This window comes from Polypterus senegalus, chromosome 9 (assembly GCF_016835505.1).
Source record: "Polypterus senegalus isolate Bchr_013 chromosome 9, ASM1683550v1, whole genome shotgun sequence".
NCBI classification, from domain to species: Eukaryota; Metazoa; Chordata; class Cladistia; order Polypteriformes; family Polypteridae; genus Polypterus; species Polypterus senegalus.
The window spans coordinates 11712002-11737025 of record NC_053162.1 but is presented as its reverse complement, the minus strand read 5'-3'; the positions used below and the strand labels follow the sequence as shown (position 1 = coordinate 11737025).

Below are 25024 nucleotides of genomic sequence, written 5' to 3'. Positions count from 1 at the left end.
TTTGGGAGTTTTTCCTTGTCTTTTAGAGAGTCAAGGCTGGGGGGCTGTCAAGAGGCAGGGTCTGTTAAAGCCCATTGCAGCAGTTCTTGTGTGATTTTGGGCTACACACAAATAAATTGTATTGTATTGTATTGTAACTATCGCCATTAACTTGACCTTGGATGTGTTCACGTCCGGGACTCTCAGCCGGGGTTTCTTCTTGTCCACACCTGCCCTACGCCATTGCATTGTGTCACCAAGTTAACCATTAATATGTTTCGACAGGTTGTTGGTTTGGAGTTTTTAGGGGCTGATTGACACCCTTTCATTTTTGGAGGCTGTGAATTAAGAGATTTCGGGACACTTTATTGTTATTTCACTTGTCTTTGTTATTGTCGGACATGCTTTTGATTCGTGGTCTCAACTATTGCCATACCCTGACCTTGGGTGTGTTCCCGTCTGGGTCTCTCAGCCGGGGTTTCTTCTTGTCCACACCTTCCTCATGCCATTGCCACGTGTTACCAAGTTAACCATTAAAATGTTTCGAATGGTTGCTAGTTTGGAGTTTTTAGGGGCTGATTGACACCCCTTTAATTTTGTATGCTGTGAATTAAGAGATTGTGGGACACTTTATTGTTATTTCTCTCCTCTTTGTCAATGTCGGACAATTTCATTTTTATCGTCAATTTTATTTATTTTTATATCAAAAGCTTTATTATTTCAGGCACGACAATTTTGTGTTTTTTTTTTATTCATGGCAGCAAGCCTTATTGTTGTCGGCAGTGGTCCAGCTACCAGAAGTGACTTAACATACAGTAATGTCATTGCTGCGGACGTAGTTCTGGTGTCCGAGATTCCGGATCTTCTGATCTTCTTCACGGTGCTGGATGAAGCTCAGTCCTTTCAGAAAATTGGGGCTTTGGGAACTGGTTTTGCTTATTTTTTTTTCTTATCCAATAGATATTTTCTTTCACTTAAATTATTTTTTTATGTATTCCATATATTGTGAATTTTTTAGATTTACTTTCATTTTGTTTTTATTTTTATTTTTCATGTCTGGGAAGTTTTACTTTACAATTTATTAGTTTTGTACCGTTTTCAAAAGGCAGTTATAACGGATGTCATGTCACGAGACTTCTGTGTGTAAGGTATGTCACACTCACGAGTCCTGTTTGCTGGCCTCATGGTCGGACTGTGTCAGTTTACACGATTGCAAATCACAGGGCGTACATCGATTTACTGACTGTGTGTCGACTTTCCGGCAACAGATGTTTTTTTTACCCAATCGCGTGCTGCCTGACGGAGCTGACCCTATACAAACGGGAAAGACGCTCTAGAAATTAAATGTACCATATATACTCGCGGATAAGTTCTCCCACGCATAAATCGAGATTTGAATTTATCGTATAATTTCTGGTATTTTATAATGTCGGTTGTATAAGCTGAATGCGGAAAACTCACGCTATTGGTCCAGGAGATTATGATATGCTAACCCCCACCTGAGAGAGTAACCACGGAGCACGCGGCCTTTTGTTTTCTATGTATTGTCCCTACGTGACCACACGGTAATACCTGAACTACTCTGAAATGATGTCTGCACTGATTTGTGTTTTTTGTATCTCACACCCTCATACACCTTTATTGTAAGAGCATCCCTTATCTACGATGGAGCGTTTGATCAGAAGAAAATATGAAGCTGGTTTTAAATTATATAATTGATATAATTGTGACTAGAAGTTGAATTTTGTCAAATTCCAAGTGAGGTTCTATCTTTTGTCTAAACCGGTGATTTCCAACGTGGGGTGCTATTTGATTTTTTACAGGGGCAATTCGAGAATTTGGGTACGTTAAACAATCTATAAAATGAAAAAACAGAAATTCACTGTTAAAAATGATAGAAAAAAATAAACAATTTTTATTTTTATTTTTTACAGAGACTTTTATATTTTTATATAAACATAGGAGGGATGGTGTAGACCCCTTTAATTTATGATTTTACAACCAGCTTGGGTTTTTCTACTTAGAAATCATTTTTACCATTAAAATTATATGAATTGCAACCATGATTGTAAAATTTTGCAATATAACAAAAATATAAAATGATCAAACTATTACAGAAAGAGCTGCTATTACAGTTATTTTATATTTATGAATAGCACGTCTCTTATTATACGTTTTCAAAACTGTATTTGCTGTATTTTCATATTACTTGATATTCTATTATTTTTTTTAACAATTTCTTAGTGATTTCTTTGTCAGTACTTCAATTGTCCTTTCCCTCTTTTGTTTCCATGTTCTTTGGAAGCTTGTTGATATTATGGGCTTCCTCCATGTGAGTAGGAGTTCACTTTTGAATAGTTAATAATAAGAATAAGCTATATGTTACAGGGCGGCACGGTGGCGCAGTGGGTAGCACTGCTGCCTCGCAGTTAGGAGACCCAGGTTTGCTTCCCAGGTCCTCCCTGCGTGGAGTTTGCATGTTCTCCCCGTGTCTGCTCCAGTTTCCTCCCACAGTCCAAAGACATGCAGGTTAGGTGCATTGGCGATCCTAAATTGTTCTGTGGGTGTGTGTGCCCTGCGGTGGGCTGGCGCCCTGCCCGTGGTTTGTTCCTGCCTTGCGCCCTGTGTTGGTTTTCACGAAGTTTGCTGCTTCATTGTTCTTAAATCTTTTTGTCAGGTCTTTCTATGGTGTGGGTGGCACGGTGGCGCAGTGGTAGCTCTGCTGCCTCGCAGTTAGGAGACCTGGGTTCGCTTCCTGGGTCCTCCCTGCGTGGAGTTTGCATGTTCTCCCCGTGTCTGCTCCAGTTTCCTCCCACAGTCCAAAGACATGCAGGTTAGGTGCAATGGTGATCCTAAATTGTTCTGTGGGTGTGTGTGCCCTGCGGTGGGCTGGCGCCCTGTCTGGGGTTTGTTCCTGCCTTGCGCGCGGGGATTGGCTTCAGCAGACCCCATGACCCTGTAGTTAGGATACAGCGGGTTGGATAATGGATGAATGGATTTTATTTTATCCAGGGCAGCACGGTGGCGCAGTGATAGTGCTGCTGCCTCACAGTAAGGAGAACTGGGTTTGCTTCTCGGGTCGTCCCTGCTTGGAGTTTGCATGTTCTCCCTCTCTCTGCGTGGGTTTTCTCCGGGTGTCCAGTTTCCTCCCACAGTCCAAAGACATGCAGGTTAGGTGCATTGGCGATTCTAAATTGTCCCTAGTCTGTGCTTGGTGTGTGGGTGTGAGTGTGTGTGCGCTGCGGTGGGTTGGCGCCCTGCCCGGGGTTTGTTCCTGCCTTGCGCCCTGTGTTGGTTTTCACGAAGTTTGCTGCTTCATTGTTCTTAAATCTTTTTGTCAGGTCTTTCTATGGTGTGGGTGGCACGGTGGCGCAGTGATAGCACTGCTGCCTCGCAGTTAGGAGACCCAGGTTCGCTTCCCGGGTCCTCCCTGCGTGGAGTTTGCATGTTCTCCCTGTGTCTGCTCCAGTTTCCTCCCACAGTCCAAAGACATGCAGGTTAGGTGCATTGGCGATCCTAAATTGTTCTGTGGGTGTGTGTGCCCTGCGGTGGGCTGGCGCCCTGCCCGTGGTTTGTTCCTGCCTTGCGCCCTGTGTTGGTTTTCACGAAGTTTGCTGCTTCATTGTTCTTAAATCTTTTTGTCAGGTCTTTCTATGGTGTGGGTGGCACGGTGGCGCAGTGATAGCGCTGCTGCCTCGCAGTTAGGAGACCTGGGTTTGCTTCCTGGGTCCTCCCTGCGTGGAGTTTGCATGTTCTCCCCGTGTCTGCGTGGGTTTCCTCCCACAGTCCAAAGACATGCAGGTTCGGTGCATTGGCGATCCTAATTTGTTCTGTGGGTGTGTTTTTTCCCTGCGGTGGGCTGGCGCCCTGTCTGGGGTTTGTTCCTGCCTTGCGCGCGGGGATTGGCTCCAGCAGACCCCATGACCCTGTAGTTAGGATACAGCGGGTTGGATAATGGATGAATGGATTTTATTTTATCCAGGGCGGCACGGTGGCACAGTGATAGTGCTGCTGCCTCACAGTAAGGAGAACTGGGTTTGCTTCTCGGGTCGTCCCTACTTGGAGTTTGCATGTTCTCCCCGTGTCTGCGTGGGTTTTCTCCGGGTGTCCTGTTTCCTCCCACAGTCCAAAGACATGCAGGTTAGGTGCATTGGCGATTCTAAATTGTCCCTAGTTTGTGCTTGGTGTGTGGGTGTGAGTGTGTGTGCCCTGCGGTGGGTTGGTGCCCTCTCCGGGGTTTGTTTCCTATCTTGCGCCCTGTGTTTGGCTAGGATTGGCTCCAGCAGACCCCCGTGACCCTGTAGTTAGGATATGGCGGGTTGGATAATGGATGGATAAATGTTGCAGTGGGGGACATCATGATATTAGACAGGCCTAGGTGGAGCATGGCCAAAAAAAAGGTTGGGAACCACAAAACCCGATCGAGAAATTGAAATCAAAATCGAGTACGGTCGGGTTCACGGGTTTACGATCATTAAACGAAAATTAGTTTGCGAATCGTAAACAGGAAAGATGTCATTCCCACTTAGTCAAACGCACAGCATTGTGGGAGTGACGTCTTTCCTGTTCACAATGACTTCCAGCGAGTGACTGTTAATAATATTCTAGTAAAAAGATGCAGACACTTCGCCATGCGAATGGATATCTGCGGAGCAACTAAAGAGACCTGAGCAGATAAATATATCTTGCTTGTTGTGCTCACAAGATCTATGTTTTGTTGGTGCCTGTCTTCCATGACGCTGTAAAGGTTTTTGGCAACTGAAGCCTCCAAGAGAATTTGTTTCAAATGACGTCCCGATGTCAGGTTGCAAGCATACAAATGATGCCATTTATGCGGAAAAACAAACCCACCTTAAAATACACGGCTGTGAATTCATGTCAGCTTTCTGGTGGGCTACACGATAAAACAATTAAAGTTGTGATAGCAGAACAGGATTACTGGAAATATACAGAGCCTCTAAAGCAGGGGTCTCCAATATGGAGGAATATTTTAGACAAAATGAAATAAATAAATAAATAAATGCATAAATAAATAAATGTGTCATGAAATGAGAGCCTTAATAAATAAATATGTCATGAAATGAGAGCATAAATAAATAAATGTGTCACGAAATATGTTTTTCGTTGCTTATTTATTTATTTCATTTTGTCCGTAACATTCCTGCAAACCGTCATGAAATACGGCTTGAAATAAAACTGTCACTTTCTCTCGTCAAAGTTGAGAGGGTGGGCTCTAACACGCCCTCTAGTTACTGATTGGTGAATCGATAGCACAAGAATTAATTCGAAAAATGCTTATTACTGCCGATGAAATGGATTCTGCCGAAGATATTACGTATTTCAGAGAGAGAATTGAAGATTTATCGGAAGAAATTACAATGTTGGCGGCCCTTTTAGACTCCGATATAGATGAAACTGTTTTTGAAATTATCGAAGAACTGGTGGACCGGACTCGACTGCACTCCAGTTCTGGTGGACGAGTTCCCTGCTCTGGACGTCCATCCTTTGACATTCCAGCTGAGTCAATAGAACACCTTCTGTTATGCGGTTTAAAAGTACGACAGATTGCAGATCTATATGGTGTATCGGGGAAGACGATCACAAGGCGAATGAGCCAGTTTGATATACGGTAAGCTGCAACGGCTGTATTAGTTTAGGTACTTTGACATGGAATGCCCAAAGCAGCGCCAACTAATATTTTGAACTGAACAACTTTACCATTGATCAGAGCTGTACAGTTGTTTGAAAAAGTAGCTGCGAATATGCACCTGACTTTATACTCGTAAAACAAGGGTCAAATACTCAGTTCTAAAAGGGCCGCCAACATTGTAATTTCTTCCGATAAATCTTCAATTCTCTCTCTGAATTACGTAATATCTTCAGCAGAATCCATTTCATCGGCAGTAGTAAGCATTTTTCTAATTAATTCTTGTGCTATCGATTCACCAATCAGTAACTAGAGGGCGTGTTAGAGCCCACCCTCTCAACTTTGACGAGTGAAAGTGACAGTTTTATTTCAAGCCGTATTTCATGACGGTTTGCAGGAATGTTACGGACAAAATGAAATAAATAAATAAGCAACGAAAAACATATTTCGTAACACATTTATTTATTTATGCTCTCATTTCATGACACATTTATTTATTTATGCTCACATTTCACAGTACTTTTATTTATTTACGCATTTATTTATTTATTTCATTTTGTCCGAAATATTCCTCCATACTCCAACACGTACCGGTAGCTCGCTTAATTGGGTCTTTCTCCTGCTTTGTAGCAAATTCTTTTCTGTGGACCTTCTTAAGGAATGGCCTCTTTCCTGCTCCCTTCCCATAGGGGCCTGTTTTCTGGAGAGCTCTTGGGGTTGTGGACCCCTGCACCTTCACTCTGGTTTTACTAAAGAGCATTGCAGACCTCCATGGGTGACGGTTTGATTTTCAGTCACCTCTCTCACCAGTCGATGTCTAGTTAGGAGGGACAGCCTGTTCTAGTAGAGTCTGGGTGCTGGGATGAACCTTCCACTTTCTGAAGATGGATCCAGCAGTGCACAATGGGACATTCAAACTGTTCGATGTTTTTTTTGGTAGCCATTTCCGGCCTTGTGCATTTCAACAGCAGGATGCTCCTTGGTCTTCATTTGTGCAGTGATTGTCCAACAAAGGCTATGGCCTTACAAAGGGGGCTTTTCATATCCAGAGAGACAGAAAGGACTCACAAGTAGGACCTCATTATATCTAAATGACTGTCACCTTTGTGTCGTTTCTGATTCATTTGTCATTTGTGTAAACCTGGAGCTTCTAAAGCACAAGAGGTTTAAACATTGAGGCAAATTTGGAGTTGTTCTTCTTCACTTAAATATCTACAGAAAATGATTTATTGTGATTTTGGAAATGCATTGTTACAGCAGAAGAGATGGATAAATACTGTATGTGGACAGATCTGTGGTCATGCAGAAAATTAGAATGACGTTCAAAGGGACTGAATACTTGTGTAAGCCACTGTCCGCGTATCCCAGAAACTCCGCGCACAAAGATCCTCTGAGCAAGTAAATCTTTCTCATGCGCACACAAATTGTACGGGGGGCTGCTCTCATTTTCTTTCACTCAGATGCCCTCTCCTTGAAGGTGTGCGGGCAGAGCCAACTTGGTGCCCCTCACATCATGTTAGCTTGTGATGCCATCTCTGTGCTGGAAAATATGGGACATGTGGTCCCCCTAACTATAACACTCACTCTTTCCACCCCAGTATGGGGGGCTACTCTCATTCTCTCTCACTCACACATTTCCTCTACCATGAAGGTGTGTGGTTAGTACCACTTTGGTACCCCTCACATCACGTTAGCTTGTGATGCCATCTCTGTCCTAGAAAATAAGGGACATGCGGCCCCTCTAACTATGACACTTACCCTTTCTTCCCCAGTATGGGGGGCCGTTCACATTCTCTCTCACTCGCACAGTTCCTCTCCATGAAGGTGTGCAGGCAGTGCCAAGTTGGTACCCCTCACATCATGTTAGCTTGTGATGCCATCTCTGTCCTAGAAACTATGGGACAGGCGGCCCGTCTAACTATGACACTTACCCTTTCTACCCCAGTGTGGGGGGCCGCTGTCATTTTCTTTCACTCACAGGCTCTCTCCATGAAGGTGTGCAGGCAGCGCCACTTTGGTACCCCCACATCATTTTAGCTTGTGATGCCATCTCTGTCCTGGAAAATACGGGGACATGTGGTCCCCCTAACTATGACACTCACTCTTTCCACCCCAGTATGGGGGGCTGCTCACATTCTCTCTCACTCACACATTTCCTCTCCATTAAGATGTGTGGGTAGTACCACTTTGGTACCCCCACATCATTTTAGCTTGTGATGCCATCTCTGTCCTAGAAACTACGGGACATGCGGCCCCTCTAACTATGACACTTACCCTTTCTACCCCAGTGTGGGGGGCCACTCTCATTCTCTCTCACTCACACAGTTCCTCTCCATGAAGGTGTGCAGGCAGTGCCAAGTTGGTACCCCTCACATCATGTTAGCTTGTGATGCCATCTCTGTAGCTTCCAAAATTAAAGAAACTTTTTTAGTTTTTTTGCTAAAACCACCTCAGGTCTGTCAGCGTCTCCTAAAAAAGACACAAATATGGTTGGGAAAGTAATTCAAATAAACAGAGAGAGAGAGAGAGAGAGAGAATGACATGGCCCCAGGTTAGGCACTTGAGCGCAGAATGACCCTACAGCTAAAGCGGGTGTGCCACTTCTTGGCAGCAGCAGATGTTCGGTATTAGCTACTAATTGCACTTAACAACAATGTAATTACGAGCTCGACTCGGCCCTGCCAAGTGCTTTGAAAATATCCATTACCACAGAGCAAACCAAGCACTGGTTCAGAGAATAATTGCTGCCTTGCCAAATGAAGTGCTAATTAACCTTAATTTCGACACAATAGCTGAGCATTATCTGTGCATTTATCAAGGGGATTAAAATATTACTTAATTTGACAAAATGAGGGGGCTCTGAAGGGCCGGAATTAGACTTGGAAGAGGGTTTGCGGATTTCTTTTGTGGTATCTTTAGCCCTGACGGTAGGGTTTTTTAATTTTTTTTATTCAGATGTGGACGTCTCTGCTTTTCTTTTCTGTAACATTCGCTATTTCGTTATTTTTTAAGTGCTTGTAGAAAAAAACATTTCGGAAAGAACGACAAGAGCGATGCATTGTCAAAACTGACAACTGTGAGGAGCTGAAATATTCTCCCCGACCCACCAACCCAAAAACCATAAATTCTGTCTTCTTGGAGGCGCTCTGAGTGCACCACACGAAATAGTCAAAGTGGGCCCACACTAGAGCACTGGGGTTCAACCTGCTGGACTTTATGGACTGACTGAAGTTTGAGAAAGTAAAGTGCAGGGGAAGAGAAAGCGATGGAGCCCAAAACGGAGGTGGATAAAATAAAAGAAGATCTGAAAGAAAATAGATAGATAGACAGATAGATAGATATGAAAGGCACTATATAATACATAGATAGATAGATAGATATGAAAGGCACTATATAATAGATAGATAGACAGATATGAAAGGCACTATATAATAGATAAATAGATAGATATGAAAGGCACTATATAATAGATAGATAGATATGAAAGGCACTATATAATAGATAGATAGATAGATAGATAGATAGATAGATAGATAGATAGATAGATGTGAAAGGCACTATATAACAGATAGATAGATAGATAGATACAGTAGATAGATAGATGTGAAAGGCACTATATAATAGATAGATAGATAGATAGATGTGAAAGGCACTATATAATAGATAGATATGAAAGGCACTATATAATAGATAGATAGATAGATAGATAGATAGATAGATAGATAGATAGATAGATATAAAAGGCAATATATGATAGATAGATGGAAATGGCCCTCTATCTGCCACAGCCAGGTGTTATGTGGATGACCCCTTGGCCTGGTCCAGCCACACGGGTCCCCAACACTGAGGATCTTATGAGCAGGATCACCCTCGGGGAAACGCGCCACATGGCCGTAGTGCCGTAAGTGACGCTCCCTCACAATGCAGGTCATGTGCCTCATTCGGGACTCCATGAGCAACACAAAGTCAAGCCAGTGGTACCCAAGGATTTTCTGGAGAGACACACTACCAAAGGAGTCTAGTCTTGGTCTCAGGTCAGTGGATAGCGTCCATATCTCACAACCATACAGTAAGACAGGAGGCACCAGGACTGTAAAGACTTGGACCTTCGTCCTTTTGCAGAGATATCAGGAGCACCACACCCCCTCTCCAGCGACCTCATGACCCCCCATGCTCTTCCAATCCGTCTACTGACTTTATAGGAAGAGTCCCCAGAGACACGAATGTCACTGCTGAGGTAAGTAAACCTCTCAACAAGGTCAACACACTCTCCACAGACAGACACACTGCTGATGGCCATGCCGAAGAGGTTATTAAAGGCCTGGATGTTGTTTTTATCAGGACACTTGCAAGCCCTGACACTCAGACCCCTAACTCAGTCTCTCAAGACCCACCATCAGAGCCTCCATTGACTCCACGAAAATCACAGCATCGCTAGCTAAATTCAACATCCGTGAATCTTTCTTCACCAACAGATGCCCCACAGCCGCTGGAGCCTCAGAATCAACAGTGTCCTCTAAATCTTGTGGACCACCAGCCTGGGCGACACACAGACAGGCAGAGACAGCACAGCACAAACTTTATTTCTATGGGGATACACGTTTGTCTCGTCTCCCCCAAACAGTACAAACACAGCACAGAGGCACAGTTCTCTTCATAATCTTCTTAATCCTTCCACCTCCACTCCTCCTGGCAAAGTGTGCCCACCTCCTCCCGACTCCCGGAGCGGTGGCTGCTGACTCCTTTTATAAGGCCCCCAGAAGTGCTCCAGGTGCTCGGTGACCTACTTCCAGCAACCAAGGGCTCAGCAATCGTCGTCCAGGTGCCCCGTGGAGGTGGCCTCGGAGACCCCAGCTGGGTTGAACATCCATGCCCTCAAACCAAGCCGGGTTGCTGCCCTCTAGTGTTCTGGCGGAGGTAATGCCCTGAATATACTCTCTCCATTATAGGGGTCCCGGCCATTCGCCACAATCTGTAGTTTAGTAGAAACTGAGTTGTACAGTCGTGGCCAAAAGTTTTGAGAATGACACCAATATGAATTGTCACAAAGTTTGCTTCCTCCGTTTTTATGATGGTAATTTGCATTTACTCCAGAATGTTCTGAAGAGTGAGCAGATGAATTGCAATTAATTGCAAACAACAACAACATTTATTTCTAGAGCACATTTCCGTTCAAATGATGTCATTCAGTGCTTTACATGATGAAGAAAGAGAAAAAAGACAAAATAAATAAGAAAGTAGAATTAGGGAACACTAATTAACATAGAATAAAAGTAAGGTCTGATGGACAGAGAGGGCAGAAAAAAAACAAAAAACTCCAGACGGCTGGAGAAAAAAAATAAAATCTGCAGGGGTTCAGACCACGAGACTACCCAGCCCCCTCTATCTCACATCAATGACCTCAATCAGTCCTCATGGTATTCAGGGTTCACATGGAAGAACTTGCTGATGACGGTCATGAGGACTTCTGGCCGTTAATCCATCACAGTGCCCTGATCAGGTGGTGGTGGAGGCCACTACAGAAAAGCAGAAAAAGAGCAGCAGAGAAAGTACGGATTTTAGTACGGAGTACGGAGCCACCAGGAATAATAATGATAATTACCGTATTTATGCGTGTACCACGTGCACATTTTTTCCCGAAAATTAGCATTAGAAAATCAGGTGTGCATCATACACGAGGAAATGTAATTCTGTAATGTTTACTACTTCTGCTTGGGCTCGCCCGCTCGCTCTCTCTCTCTCTCTCTCTCGCTCGATTGTTCGCTCCCAACACGCTCTCTCTCTCTCTCGCTCGCTTGTTCGCTCGCTCTCTCTCTCTCGCTCGCTTGTTCGCTCCCCCTCCCCCCGCTCGGTCTCTCTCTCTCTCGCTCGCTTGTTCGCTCCCTCCCCCCCGCTCGCCCGCTCTCTCTCTCTCTCTCTCGCTCGCTTGTTCGCCCCGCCCCGCTCTCGCTCGCTCTCTCTCTCTCTCGCTCGCTTGTTCGCTCCCCCCCCCCCTGCTCGCCCGCTCTCTCTCTCTCTCTCTCGCTCGCTTGTTCGCTCCCCGCTTACGTGCTCTCTCTCACACTAAATGCTTCCTGTACAATCACAACACGCGTCGTACATGGGGCAAACCGATTTTCGCGATTTTCTTTGTAAAAATTAGAGTGCGCGTCTTACATGAGGGCGCGTGGTACACGAGTAAATACACTAACGTGAAGCTCTGAGAGAGCCATGTTAAAATAAATAGTTTTTAGCAGTTTTTGAAAGTGCCCCACCGTATCAGCCTGGCGATTTCCTGTTGGCAGGCTATTCCAGATTTTAGGTGCCTAACAGCAGAAGGCCCGCCTCACCCCTTCTTTAAAGTTTTGTTCTTGGAATTCTAAGGAGACACTCATTTGAGAATCTGAGGTTACGATTTGGAGTGTAAGGTGACAGGCATTCTGAAACATAGGACGGAGCAGATTATTGAAGGCTTTGTAAACCATAAGCAGGATCTTAAAGTCAATTCTAAATGGCACAGGTAACCAGTATAACGACGCTAAGACTGGCGTGATGTGCTTGGATTTTCATTTCCTAGTTAAGATTCTGGCAGCTGCATTCTGCACTCGTTGCAAAGACCCTCTTTGCCATGAAAATGGACTTCCATCTCAAAAAACCACTGCCTGTCAGCCCTGCCACGAAAGGACCAGCTGACGTCATTTCGGTGATCCTCTCGTTAACACGGGTGAGAGCGTCGAATGGGACAAGGCTGGAGATCACAATGTCACAATGATGGAGTTACAATAGAGAGGGGAAGAAGGCTTCATGTGAAATAGCCGGACCGCGGCTTCTAAGGAAAGGCCAGTTTTTAAATAAACTAGGGGGCTTCGCTCTCCAACCCTCCCCCACTACTAGTGCTACACGCCCCAAGGAGATGTGGCCGCCCCCCCAAAACCCCCCCTTAAATGGTGACACAATGGGAAACATCCATCCATCCGTTATCCAACCCGGTATATCCTAACTACAGGGTCACGGGAGTCTGCTGGAGCCAATCCCAGCCAACGCAGGGTGCAAGGCAGTAAACTAACCCTGGGCAGGGCGCCAGCCCACTGCAGGGCACACACACTCACACACACACATCAAGCACACACTAGGGATAGTTTTGAAATGCGGTGTTCTTCTTCTGCCATGCAAAGCACTTTTTGTTTTGACCAAATAACTCCATTTTTTGTCTCATCAGTCCAAAGCACTTTGTTCCAAAATGAATCTGGCTTGTCTATATGAACATTGGCATACAACAAGCGACTCTGTTTGTGGCGCGAGTGCAGAAAGGGCTTCTTTCTCATCACCCTGCCATGCAGATGTTCTTTGAGCAAATTGTGCTGAATTGCAGAACGATGTACAGATACACCATCTGCAGCGAGATGTTCTTGCAGGTCTTTGGAGGTGATCTGCAGGTTGTCTGTCACCATTCTCACAATCCTGCTCATATGCCGCTCCTGTATTTTTCTTGGCCTGCCAGACCTGCTGAGTTTAACAGCAACTGTGCCTGTGGCCTTCCATTTCCCGATTCCATTCCTTACAGTTGAAACTGACAGTTTAAACATCTGAGATGGCTTTTTGTAGCCTTCCCCTAAACCAGGAGACTCAACAATCTTTGTTTTCAGATCTTTGGAGAGTTGCTTTGAAGATCTCATGCTGTCTGTCACTCTTCAGAGGAGAGTCAAAGGGAAGGAAGCACAACTTGCAGTTGACCACCTTAAATACCTTTGACCACTCATGATTGGACACTCCTGTCTGTGAAGTTCAAGGCTTAACGATCTCATCCAACCAGTTTGGTGTTGCAAGTCATCAGCACTGAGCAGTGACAGGCATTCAAATCAGCAGCATGACTGTAACATTTATCCTAGTGTGATTGGAGGTGGAAGCCCCCAGTGTGAGCCCCCTTGTCGCTGGGGAACCCAAGTCTCGGTCTGGCGAGTGCCCCACGGAGGTAGGGACCAAAAGGCTACCAGACCAGCAACAGGAGAAGGTCCGCTGCAGGTAGGGTGACTCCCCTGGTGCACGGCCCGGATGGGAGAAGCAGAAGAAGGCGCCAGGTTTTGTTTTTAAAGGACTGCTTACAGCCAGTGTTTTAACCTCGGTTTTAGTTGGATTTACTTATTGGATTTTAACCTCCACATTTTTCCCTACTTTTAATGGATTATTTATTTATTAATTTATGAATTTTTAGATGCACTGCACTTGATTTGAACACTTTTTGCTTTTGAGTGTTTTAAATCAAAGCTCTTCTGCACTGTGCACCTTTCCCCTTGTTTCGTTTGGCGTCCTCATTGTCCAGCTCACGGCCCCCTGAAAGAGTGATAGGAGCATTGGGCAGAACCCACATCGTCACAGGTTAGGGTGCCTAAGAAAGTCCAGCAAGCATCAGGAGCAACTTCTAAAGTTGATTCAGCTGTGGGCGCCACCAGGGCAGAGCTTGCTCAGGAATGGCAAGGGCAGCAGGCCGGTGTGAGTGCAGGATGGCCTGGTGGGTGTCAAGAAGGGCAGCAAAGAAGCCAAGAGAAGCATCAGGGACAGACTGAGATTCCAGGATTGGACTGCTGAGGACGACTGTAAAGGGTCAGGTCATTTTGTCTGACGAATCCCCTTTCCGATTGTTTGGGGCATCGGGGAAAAAAGAGAAGGTGAGCGGCGCTACCATCAGAACTGTGTCAGGCCAACAGTAAAGCATCCTGAGACCACTCATGTCAGCCAAGGCAGTGGGCTCACTCACTCACACAGCCATGAATAAAGAAAGGGACCAAAACATCTTCCGAGAGCAACTTCTCCCAACCATCCCAGAACAGTTTGGTGACCAACAATGAACAGTCCAGCATGATGGAGCACCAGGCCATAAGGCGAAAGTGAGAACCAAGTGGCTCGGGGAACAAAACATCGAAATTTGGGGTCCATGGCCAGGAAACTCCCCAGACCTTGTAGTGGTGCTGCTGGGGACTGAAACTTCAACTCCCAGCAGTCCCTGCAGTGGCTCTTATTTGTTATCTACTTAGGGTGCAGGGGCTGATGGGTACAAGGAGGCCGGCGTGATATTTATAAAAAGGGAGAAGTATTTTGTGTTTCGTGTCCGTCTACCTGCCGTTGTGATCCCTGCGCTGTCTCATTTTTGTCCCGGATCGTTTCTTGGTCGCGGTCTGGATTGTCTGCTGTCTGCCTGTGTACATGAGGACTGTATGTAGATTCACGGCCATCCTGTGAAGAAAGGAGCCCTCCTGAACCCGTCCACCCGTCTTCACCATTTCAGGCACTTATCGGTAGGACAATCTTTACATTCCCCTTCAATGTGTGGATCTCTGGAGTATTCACCTTCATCTTTACCTGACATCAGTTGCCGTTCTTTCATGGACTTCACTGTGTGTGGTTATTGTTGTGGTTTGTTTTCGAGTTGATTGTACATCGCCGTAAGGGGAACTGGGGTGGGATCGCTGTTTTCATTCATTATTAATACATTCTTTATCTGTTGTGTTGTTTTTTGTCTCTGCTTGTGAGTGTGTGAGGGTCGGGCCAAGGCTGGATACGTCTCTGTAATCTCCACTATAAAAAATAAATAAACCGCCGTCTCTTCGACGGTGTGAACCTTAGCAGCACCGGACCGCTACAACCTTAACCCCACTGAGAACTTGTGGTCAATCCTCAAGATGTGGCGGGTAGACAAACAAAAACCCACCGATTCTGATTACGCCAGAATGGGCTGCTGCCATCAGTCAGGATTGGGCCCAGAAGTTGATGGACAGCCTGCCAGGGCGAATTGCAGAGGTCTTGAAAAAGAAAGAAGGGCCAACACTGCAAATATGGACTCTGCACATCAACTTAATGTCACTGTCAATGAAAGCCTTTGAAACTCATGAAATGCTCGTCGTTCTACTTTAGTACACCATAGAAACATCTGAGAAAAAGATCGAAAAACACTGAAGCAGCAAACTTCATGAAAACCAACACTTGTGTCATTCTCAAAACCTTTGACCACAGAATATACGGGGATGCAGTAAAATGGTGACGTCGTTCATTCTCTACAGTAACGTGGGAGTAGGACGCTTCATGAATACTTCTCATGCCGGACCACTTCTTGTCCAAGTCAGACTATGAGTGCAATTCCTAGGAATGATTAGGAGACTATTGACAGATAAGAACGCTGGCCTGCTTTTGAATATTTCAGGACCTGCACTTCTTGGTGAGGTTTTATGGGTAATGAATCACAACATAGGGGATCAAATGTTAGAACCAAAGCCTCCGATTGCAGACGCAGATCTTTGCCTAAACTCGGCCAGTTCAAGGTCATGTTCTGGAATCAGAATATCACGAGGTTTACTGCTATGCCACTCACAAGGAAACGGTCAGTCAGTCAGTCAGTGTCCAACCTGCTATATCCTACCACAGGAGCCAATCCCAGCCAGCAAGGCAGAAACAAACCCTGAGCAGGGCGCCAGCTCACCACAGGGCACACACACACCAAGCACAATTTAGGATCGCCAATACACCTAACCTGCATGTCTTTGGACTGTGGGAGGAAACCCACGCAGACACGGGGAGAACATGCAAACTCCGGACCCCGGGAAGAGAACCCAGGTCTCCTTACTGCAAGGCAGCAGCACTACCACTGCGCCACCGTGCCACCCACACCATAGAAACATCTGACAAAAAGATTTAAGAACAATGGAGCAGCAAACTTTGTGAAAATCAACACAGGGCGCAAGGCAGGAACAAACCCCAGGCAGGGTGCCAGCCCACCACAGGACACACACTAGGGGCAATTTAGGATCGCCAATACACCAAACCTGCATGTCTTTGGACTGTGGGAGGAAACCCACGCAGACACGGGGAGAACATGCAAACTCCACGCAGGGAGGACCCGGGAAGCGAACCCAGGTCTCCTTACTGCGAGACAGCAGCGCTACCACTGCGCCACCGTGCCGCCCACACCATAGAATGGTCTGACAAAAAGATTTAAGAACACTGAAGCAGCAAACTTTATGAAAAACAACACTTGGGTCGTTCTCCAGACTTTTGGCCACAGACTATACAAAGTCAGCTAGCGCAGGTTTAGGAATGAGAAGTCCAAAGGTTCAAAGTCCCCCCTCTGACTCATTGAATGGTTCAGTTAAAAGAAAAAAAAGAAAAAGAAAAACAATAAAACCTGAAAATCGTGATCAGCGACATTAAATATTTTATTTGGAACATCTCCCGGTGGAAATGAGTCACTAGGTGGAGCCTCCCAGTTGCAGGTCACCCCCTTAATACTCCGTGTCACAATGTGCGTCTTGTGCTGTAAGTTACCGGCCAAGCGTTCTGGTTAAGGTGCTCCCTGTGGTGCTCCCTGTTTTGTATAGTGGGTTTAAGTGATGATATCTTAGGGACTTACTGTCTGCCTAAAGTTTGCTCGCAGTGTTTCTCGACGAGTGAATGTGATTGTGAATACGGCATACGGTGGGCTCGAAGCTTTTGTGGAATAAAGGGGTCCGGAGGGAGGTATGGATGAAACAATTGAGAAACTCAACAAGGTCACCGGCAGGAGATTTAAGCTGCTGACTTTGTTCAATCGAGAACTGCTGCTTAATTGCAGGGCCAGCAAGTTTTATTATTTATTTATATATTTTTTTTTTGGTTCCTTATGGCTTGTGCCCCCTCCTGGCCACATTCCCAGCAAGTAGGTGGGCAACCCATTGTTCATTGTGTGTGTTTTTTTTTCGCCAGCAAACATTCTTTGAAGCTTTGACTGGGGCTTGGCGTGAGCCTCCAGGAGGATGTGTCACATCCGGCACCGTCTGACAACTGAATGATTTTTCTTACAGTTCACATCCTGAGATCTACGGAAAGGACACACGCGAGGCTCGGGTTTCAGGGGGCCGCCGCTCGAGCTCCACTGTGCACCTTATCAGTCTGAAACAGGAGGCTTGTGGCGGGGGAACTTGGCTTTCAGGGCAGACTTTCACCCTGGTGAGCCACATTGGCTGCAGGTTTTCATTCTAACCCTTTTCTTAATGAGTGAACTGTTTTTGCTGCTAATTAACTTCTTTTGAACTAATTTGAATTGATTTGCTCTTGAAGACTAATTGTTTCTTTTTCCTTAATTAGCAGCCAAACAATAATGAGATACAAAATGAGCCAAAACAACTGGTGTCCATCATACAATATCTGAAAATAAAGAAAGATGAAGGTGTCAGGAATGTCGATCTGCTCAGGTCCTCAAAACATTTTAATGGCGCTGTTAGAGAAAAGAGAAAATCAACAGTTTTGGAAATGTCTGCTATTGCACAACGAGAGCAGCAACAAGCCATTGAATTAATCAATCAATCAATCAATCAATCAATCTATCCATCTATCTATCTATCTATCTATCTATCTATCTATCTATCTATCTATCTATCTATCTATTATATAGTGCCTTTTATTTCTATCTATCTATCTGTCTATCTATCTATCTAGCTGTTATATAGTGCCTTTCATATCTATCTATCTATCTATCTATCTATCTATCTATCTATCTATCTACCTATCTATCATATCTATCTATCTATCTATCTATCTATCTATCTATCTATCTATCTATCTATCTATCTATCTATCTATCTATCTGTTATATAGTGCCTTTCATATCTATCTATCTATCTATCTATCTATCTATCTATCTATCTATCTATCTATCTATCTATCTATCTATCTATCCAAATTAAAGATGTTCAGATTAGCTTTTCCACTTGTTCATTTCTTAATCCTATGACAGCAGGTTGGCCAAGAACTTTCAGGTTTCAAAGAATTTTCTGTGAGCTGTAAACTTTGAAAGGCTCCATCTTTTCCCTTTTTTGTGTTTTCTTTAGCCTTTCTTCCCTTTCCCACAGCTTGGTAGCCCCAGACAGCCTCGCTCGCGGCTGTCTTTATTGAATTAGGAGTTGTATTGTAGAATGGGTGTTAAAAACTACAAGTTTTATTAAGTGTAGTGGAAATCTTATTTTGAAGGAGTTTGTCTGTTCCCGTCGTGGAAAGCAGTGCTGAATGAAGCCCTGCGCAGTCCGCCCGCCTTGCCCATTGCCAACCCCCCGCCCATCCCCCCCCACACACACGGTTACACGAACACACGCCGTGGTGTAGTATAGGCGGCCAGAAACACTGGCAGTCGTCTTGAAGCTATGAGAAGCTGAGAGGTAGCAGATTACCGGCAGCCTGTGCCAGAAAGGTAGTCTGGAGCTGTCGTCCTTAATAAGAAGGAGAGCCGAGCGCGGAGAAAGGCGGCCGCTGATTTCATGGGAGTGCGCGTGAAACATAAGCCGGGCTTGACCTAGGCGGGGGGCGAGAGGGGCATCAGAGGGGCAGAGCCAGCCGCGCTCTTCTAATGAGGTCCGAAGGGCTCTGATCGAGAATGCAAATCTGGGTCATTGCATATGTAAATGTACAGATGGGGTCTTGTGCCGAGCCAGAACACATCAGTCAGGGCGTCTGCATGTCACGGGATATTAAACCCAGCACAGCACTCAGACATTAGTGTTAAACACACCTTCAAGCTGTCATATTGTGTGCCAGGAAGAATTAGCGCAATTACAAATAGTGTCAATATTGAGGGCGGCCTTTTTTTTTTCATTAACACGTTTCATCTTTTTAGATTTATATATTTTTTTTACTGGTTTGTCATGGTGTGAAGCATTTATTTACCTTCTCAGATGAATGATTGTTATAAATTATATAAATAAAAATAGTCATAGAGTGGCATAGCGGTTAACACTCCCACCTCACCCCAGATCCAGAGCCCCAGGTTCAGGTTGTGTGTCTGTGCGGCTTTGTCTCTGGCGCCCAAGTTTTCCTTTCACATTCCTAAAGACGAGCATGTCAGGTGAGTTGGCCTGTGTGAGAGGACCCTGCCCTTCACCGGTGTCCCCACGTCACTGAATCCCTGCTTTGTACCCAGCGATAGACTCCAGCACCCTGAAACTCAAGACTGAACTGAGGGAGATTAAAGTATTTGTTAATAATAGTAAATGATAACAACAGACAGGCAGACATCCATCCAGCCATCATGTTCTTACCCGCTTATCCAGGGCAGAGTCGCAGGGCAGCAGGAGTCTCTCCTAGCAGGCATCAGGCACAAGGCAGGAACAAAACAGGTAAAGTGAAGATATATATATGAGAAGGCAACTTAAAGAGGAGATGCAGAGTTAACATTTTGTTATTTAATTTTAACAAAAAGTTAAATCAATGCAGGCTTACGTAAAAGTAGATATGTTACCATGCCATGTGTGAAATTAGGCTTTGTGTAGAATGATCCGGAAAATCTATAGAATGCTGAAAATGGGAGGTCAAAGTACGAAATGATTAAAATTTCAGACATTTCCTCTGCAATCTATGCAATGGCAAAAGGCAAACTGGCAAGTCATTCTGTATAATGCCCAGATGTTATATATGGTGCCAAGGCAAAGTATATAGCATATTAACATAATACAGACATTTCATGCTTTGCCATAAAATGCCATGCATTCTGTACAATACCACACATTGCCGGTAACAGATATATAATTAGTAGGCAGGGAGAGTCCTTAAATATATTATAGTATTTGAAGCCTCTGAAGATGAGTGCAAGCAGTCGACTCTACCATACAGGCGAACTAGGCAGTCACCCAGCTTGCCAAAATTTTGGGGGTTCAGTACTCTCTATTCATGATCTTGTTGCACTTATAGTCGGAACCAAGGGGGGTTTATCCATTCTTCTCCCCACCTCCTTTGATCTTACATTCACATACGACTGTACCTGCATCTATGCCCAAAAATCTACGGCTTTGGTACGACTTGTATGGCTCTGTATAGGTGCCAAAAAAGTACAATGATAAGGTCAGATAGATAGATAGATAGATAGATAGATAGATAGATAGATAGATAGATAGATAGATAGATAGATATTAATTTTAGTATAGTAGGCAGGACAACAAACATAGATAGATAATAGATAAGATGTCAAAGGCACTATATAATAGATAGATAGATAGATAGATAGATAGATAGATAGATAGATAGATAGATAGATAGATATTAATTTTAGTATAGTAGGCAGGACAACAAACATAGATAGATAATAGATAAGATGTCAAAGGCACTATATAATAGATAGATAGATAGATAGATAGATAGATAGATAGATAGATAGATAGATAGATAGATAGGAAAGGTGCTATATGATAGATAGATATTAATTTTAGTATAGTAGGCAGGACAACAGACATACTGTAGGTAGATAATAATAGATAATAGATAGATAGATAGATCAACAAGGGGTAGATGAGGAAGCAGATAAGACCAGCAGGAAGAACTGCAAAGCATTGGATGGACCAGACATAAACTCACATACTGCATAGTGGGTTGACTGGGATGCTCCGGCATTACAAAATTTAGAAATCTAAACTGGCACAGTCCATGGCTTTGCAGTGGTGAACCCCCAATGCCAAGAGAGCGCTCTCCTCCTCCCACAGTCCAAGCAAATTCATTTGGTCTCCTGAATAACAGACTGAATCCAGACAAGCTGACTGCCACATAACTATAAATAAGACTAGTGTGGGTGGTGACTTAGTGTGCCCAAGAAGGGGGTATGGTTGGCATCATCTTGGCAAAAACGATTCTGTTCTATACACCGTGCTGCCAGTAATGGAGTTACTCAATCGGTTTTTGAGCCCAAGTTGATTCTGCTCTCACTCTCTGTGTTTTTTTTTTGCCCTTTCAGAAAATGTTGCCATCAGGGAGTCATCTGAGTGTCATTGCCACGGTGCTGATAAGCAGCTGCCATCACCCACTTGCCATTGCATGCTGGTAAGGCCAGCTGTGAACAGCGTCTGTTATCATTTCTCACTCCTGGAAGCTTTTCTGCTCCAGTGTACCCCTGGAGGAGCGAGTGAACGGGTGGGCCGTCGGAGTTGGTGCCAGTTTGGGTGTTACATGCCCTCTGGTAGTTATTGATGTGCCTTTAAAGTGAGGATTATTACTAATGATGATATTCTTTGTCCATAAATCCATCCAACCATCTATTGAGCCTAGTTTTGTTTTTTTTTGTACTAATTGGCCTTTATTCATTTCTTAAAGAAAATGTCCTCCAAAGATTCATTAGACTCTTGCTGTCTCTGTATCTCCTCATCAGTGCTAAATTTACAGTGGATTTAGAAAGCTAGCTACTAGCTAAACAAATAAGCTTAGTATACGTAGAACTTTATTTGTCCTCAGCGGGATATCTGACATTTTATAGGAGCTCTTTTAATAAATAAGTGTGACCGCCAGGGGGCACCACAGAGACCCAAACACCAGACTCAACTGAACCAGACACAATTTCAGGGCAAAGAAAAGGTACTTTAATATATTGTGGAAGCCAGCCCTGACACAGACAGACGGACACAATGAAGTCACCCAACACACGTTTACTATACATACTATTATTTACAAATGTGACACACAACCCCAAAATGCCCACAAGTCCCGGCCAACAAACCAAATGCCTTTCCTTCTGCTGGCCACCTCCTTGCCTCCTCCAAGACCTCGTCTCTTGACCTCCCGACTCCAGCCATCAAACGGAGGGAGGCGACCCCTTTTATAGTCACCCGGATGTGCTCCAGGTGCTTCCAGACAATCTTCCACCGGCACTCCCCAGTGTGGCGGAAGTGCCGGGTGTGCAACTGGAAGCACTCCGGGTGTCTCTAATCGTCTTCCTCTCAGCACTTCTGCCACACCAAGGCTCCAAAGGCATTGGGGCGCCCCCTGGCAGTGACCACGGGCCCCTACAGGGCTGAGCTTCAAAGCTCTGTACCTGTGGTCCCCAAAGCCACCAGGGTGGTCGCCCCCTCATGGTCTGGAGGAGGCACAAGCCCTCCTCCGGTCCTCCTGGGCGTCCCGGCTGGGTAACAGCCCCAGCCACTCACCACTATATATAGATATATACAGTGACAATAAAGAGTCCAAGACATCATAAAGGTTTGGGGCAGCCACCCGTATATTGTTTTTCCCGGCTGGGAAAAGTCGAAATAAATAGCGCAATGTGCATAACAGAACTGATCACAAAAGACAAAGATGGAGGCTTTAAAGGCCCGTATAGGAAGTGACGTCATCCAAAGGGACGGAATCAGAAGTGATGTCGTCTGGACCGGAAGTGACGCCAGCAAAGGCCCTGGTGCCGGACGTGATGTCAGCAAATGGGCCGGCACTGGGAGTGATGTCTTCTGAGGTGCCAAACCTTGCAGGATTTCCCGGGAAAGAACTATAGGGAACTGGGAAAGACAGTCAGCGCACTCCGCCTCTCCCTGGTCAGATGTTTTATTACAATTACTCAGGCGGTTTAGTGGCCTCCTACTCGCATGTGTGTGACTATATATATATATATATATACACAGTAATTTTCCTACAGGCTTCCAACAATCCAGTACCGTAAATAATACACAATTTAGTCACCTTCCGTCCTTCTCTACTGCACCTCCACGAGTGTCGTCCACTGCCTCCCAGCTCTGACTCCTGGCGGGATCTCGGCACCTTCTTTTTATGTTAGACTCAGGAGTACTTCTGATGTCAAGGCATGGCATAACAAAAGCACTTCCGGGTTACAATGGAAGCTACCCCATGTAGGGAGACGTTTTCCTGGCAGCACCTTTTGGTGGTATCCATGAATCCAGATAGGGTTGCTCTTCTGAAATATCTGTCCTGCGGGAGTCCAAACTGGAATATACCAGTGTCGCACTTCCATGTTTTGCCTTGGAGAATAAACTGTGCCCAAAAACCAATTATCCAAATCCACTATAATATGACCACCTCGACTGGGACAAGAAACTAGAGACATCCTGCACGTCTACTAATGCAGTCCATCCATTATGGCCTCCCAACCAGGCAAGATATTGTTCTTCATCCCAGTCGAGATGCCTGTCCATCCATTATAGCATCTACTATAAATGTATATATATATATGTATATTATGACCACCAGGGGTTGTACAGCTCCCCAAACACCCGAATACAACATAGGCTTTATTCAACTGTGGGAAACGTTTCCCAGGTATTAAAAAGGTATGTTTACAGGGGGATATTATAGTCATGGGGGACTTTAACCACCCAAATATTAACTGAAACAACCTTTTGCAAATGGAGGAGCAGAAGAACTGGAGTTTTTAGGCGTAATCAGTGACTGATTTTTAACACACCAACGTGGGGTGAAACTTGTGCAGATTTAGGTTTTTGTAATAATCAGGATAGAATTGAGGGTGTAGAGGTGATTGGTTTACTAGGGTCAGGTGACCATAATATATATACATATAAAAGTCAAATACCACTGACTCACTCGTCATGAAATCTCCCATGAGGACTTGGGACTTGAAATTTGGAATGTAGGTTACCCTTGGCCCATAGGTGCTCGCTAAGAAACGGTTTTAAAAATTTCATGGTCGAAGCGTGAAATTTCGTATAGCTTTTTAGACCCGTTTGAGTGTCTGTCTGCTTTTCACAAGAGAACTACTTAACGGATTTAGATCGTTTTTTTTCTATAATTTGCTTCAGCATTCCGTTGATTCTGCGAATTTCTCATCGTGCTAAATATCATAGTTCGCTTGCGGTGCCGTGAATCCAAGAGACTCATCGGGCTGCGGGGAGTGGGGTGGGACCCTCCTCACTCGCGCGCCAGTCACGGGGCGTAACCTTAACTTCGCTTAGTTAGCAAACGAGAGAATTACTTAACGAATTTAGATTTTTTTTTTCTAGAATTTGCTTGAACATTCCGGTTGATTTTGTGACTTCTCTCATTGTGCTACGAATCCTAGTTCTCTTGCAGGAGTGACATATTCCCGCTAATCCGAGAGAGAGGCTGCGGGCCGAGGGGAGGGGGAGTCGAGAGCTGGGCGGGACCCTCCTCGCTGATCTGTTTCAGTAATACGCGGGCAAAGCCGCGGGGGACGGCTAGTATATTATAGTTGTAAGTGTTTTGTACGAGTGCGGATGCAAAGACTAAAATTGTTGAGTTGAACTTTGGTAGGGTGAATTTTGAGCAGATGCAGCAAAGTCTGACGAGGATAGACTGGGATAAGCTTTTGAGTGAGAAGATATTTAAGGAGCAGTGCAACAGGCTTTAAAATATTTTACGTGTAATGCAGGACAGGTATATACCTACATTTGGAATTAGTGGGAAATTTTAAAGAAGAGGGTTAATAACAAGTTGAAAAAGAAGCTGCAAAGGAAAAAACAGATGAATAAGGTGTATAAGACTAAAACTTCCAATGTGAATCGAGAACATGAGGGCCACCATTAAGAAGGACATCAGGGAGGCTAAATGACACTTAGGGAGGGATATAACAGATAAAGCGGAAGATAACAACATTAGTAGTAAAAGAACAGTAAGGGAGTACATCAGCAATAGTAAATGCAATTAAAAAATACCCACAGTGAG

General features: G+C 44.7%; 1 protein-coding gene across 2 annotated transcripts in view; it reads left to right on the top strand.

The window, feature by feature from the left end:
* LOC120535112 (serine/threonine-protein kinase Nek6-like) overlaps positions 1–25024 on the top strand; it is a 416838-nt gene that overhangs the window by 162516 nt on the left and 229298 nt on the right. The window lies entirely within an intron of this gene.